The sequence below is a fragment of the Morone saxatilis genome, unplaced genomic scaffold (genome assembly GCF_004916995.1).
Source record: "Morone saxatilis isolate NCDOM2014 unplaced genomic scaffold, NCSU_SB_2.0 Contig1, whole genome shotgun sequence".
NCBI classification, from domain to species: Eukaryota; Metazoa; Chordata; class Actinopteri; family Moronidae; genus Morone; species Morone saxatilis.
In genome coordinates, this window is record NW_023339651.1 from 10,494,726 (window position 1) to 10,497,524 (window position 2,799).

At 38.7% G+C, this 2,799-nt stretch overlaps 1 protein-coding gene across 10 annotated transcripts in view; it reads left to right on the forward strand.

Moving 5' to 3' along the window:
• plce1 (phospholipase C, epsilon 1) overlaps positions 1 to 2,799 on the forward strand; it is a 75,752-nt gene that overhangs the window by 14,111 nt on the left and 58,842 nt on the right. The window lies entirely within an intron of this gene.

The following is a 2,799-nucleotide window of genomic DNA, read 5'->3' on the forward strand; positions in this document are numbered from 1 at the left end:
GCTAAGTGGTAAGTGACCATGCACCCCTTTGCACACACACACACACACACACAGAGGCAGGCAAAGACATGTGGGAGTGCGGTTGAGAGATGGACGCTTGCAAATACATCGTCTTCCCATTCCTGAGGATGCAAATAGTCTTGAGGGACAGGAATACATTCTTCCCTCTAGGGACGCGCGGCGCTTTCCTGTTTCCCTCAGTGTGTCTTGTCATAACTGGACTTAAAGCCAGAATGTTGCTAGTTCAAATCCAGGAATATCTGCGCTGGGAAAGTGTATCAAAAATATCTCTTACTAAAATGCTCTTTGGGACACATGTTTTTATATTTGCTTGCTTGTATCTTGGACCTACTGTATTTTCTAATACATCGTTTGTATTATCAGTTTCATGCCCATTTGTGCTTCGGAGGGACTCCAACCAGTCACCTGAAACTTGGAACACCTTGCGTTGTGTTTTCCAACATTCAGTTTCAAAGTTTCCTTATTTTTATTTTTTTTTCGAGTTCATGTGTTCAATGTTGCATATGATTTATTTTGCAATTCTGACTTCTCTTGTTAGTAACACACTCTTTGTAATTTGCTCAATGCAGAAATTCATAATCACAAAAGACTTTATGTGTGAGTGTCACTCATATTTATGAACTGACTGATGATCTGACACATTATCCGACTACCTTTTACCTAAAATACCATTGAGACGGGACTTTTATAGGGGCTGTTAGTCACACGGGAGGTTATGTATTATCTGTCATTACTTTGCACGACTATGACTTCTTCTTGTATGTCTCTTGTTATAGTTTTATTTATTTTTCATGGTAGGTGGAGTGCCATTTAAAAGCACATATCGCCAAAACAGGTCTGTTAAGGTTTGATTCACAAAAACAACAGTCCTGACTGTGTGCATAATTTCCTGTCAGGGTGGACTGATAGAGGGAGAGAGGGAGGCACACATGCACACGTAACTTTGTTGGTTACTCAATCTCCCATGTGGTTGATTTGCTGTTGGTACAAATCATAGCAACACACACACAGGATGTCCCTATTCCTCTTTCATTTTTTCTTTCAGTTTGAAAGTACAAATATTAGATTGCTTTTGATGTTGAAGTAGCAAGACAGCCGGCAGCCCTCAGCACTATGTCTGTTGAAGAAGTTGGTCTTTAAAATGTTGTTATAGTAAAAGTTCAATCTCAGAGTGCGTGCCTCTTCAGTCAGTAGTTGCAGTCGACTAAAGGGGAATTACGGCTCCTGAAATATCTAAGTAAGCACATTTTCTGCTTTCTTTGTAACAAAAGACAAGATTGAATTTTGTCCCAAACACAATTGTGATGCTACATATTTGAATGAAATGAGAGTGTTTTAAAACATGATTTTAAAAAATGTGACAACCATCCATATGGCTCTGGCTTATGTCAGTATGAGTTTCAGTGCGACACTGCTGTGCTCATTGATGATAACCAGCCTTGGCACCAGGTTATTTCTGTTTACTGAATATTAACTGGGCTGTCCCAAACAATTAGATTAAAACGTAGCCTGTTACATAGGGGAATTGTTGTTAAACTCATTCTTGTTTGCAGTGCTTTTTTCCCTCTAGCTCTTTGCTAGTTAAATATCCATGCTTATACAATGGGTCAATATGTTTAAAGACCAGTTGTGTTTATGAGGTCAAGTAATAACTCTTGCAAACAAATCCACATCTTGGTTACCAATTAGTGCTCGTTTCAAAGGAATCCTTTTAAGATAAAATGTCCAGCAAATATCCTGTTTAAACATGCTTGATGTTGTCATGAGGTGACATTGCATTGATTGCCTTTGCAGGTAGTTGCTTCAGTAAATAGATTGGTTCATCAGCATCAACAGTTTTCTTCAAGTGCATATTTCCAAAGAGATAGGAATACAAACACGTATATTGTATGCATGCACAACAGTGTGCACAAACACACACAGGGTTGAACAATGCTTTGCTGATTAGGTTAGGGCTACTAAAAAGGTTGAAGTGAATGAAACTACACTTACAATCACACTTTGCCTCTTTCAGTTATCAAAGTGCACACACTACATGTTTTGACAAATTAACCAAATTCAGAAGCTGAGATGTCACTTACGCACGTTTGACTGGGAGACTTTCAACCAGCCTCGTGCAGAGTGTACAGTGGTTAAAAGAGTTTGAATGACACAGGTGAAAGAAAAAAAGATCTCGATGAAGCTGCACTGTGTAAATTGGCTTAGCATGGCAGGTGCATCTTTGCAAGGTGAACTAGAGTTGAGCAACATTGCAGTTGCCAGTCTAGCAAGGGACAGCTGCTATTCTTGTTTGTGTGTGTAATCAGCAAGGCATGGAAATGAATTGTACTTAAGCAACTTTAAATTACATCATTGAACTGGTACAGAACATACCCGAGTAAAGCACAGCTCTTATTTGCTACTGAAGAAATGCTTGTTCGACAGTTATTTGGTGACTCGACATACTACACAACGCATACTCATATCAAACATATTTCTTCCAAATTGGTAACTATCTGAGAGGCACCTGTTAGTGGTCGGTACAAGGACAGAAGGTTAATTAAGTAATATATTTAGATGCAGGTGTGTGTTGGCGATAATCTGCTGCTGCGATATGTATCACTATACAGGGGTTACAATTTGATATAGTAGAACAAAAAACAACTAAGAAATTTAGCTTTCTCAAGAAAGAATCGACTATTTAAAAAGAGTCAATAAAGGAGTAGACAGATTTGATGAGAAGTTTCATTTCTGCATTGTGGATCTATTAAACTCCAACCCTACACACACACACACACA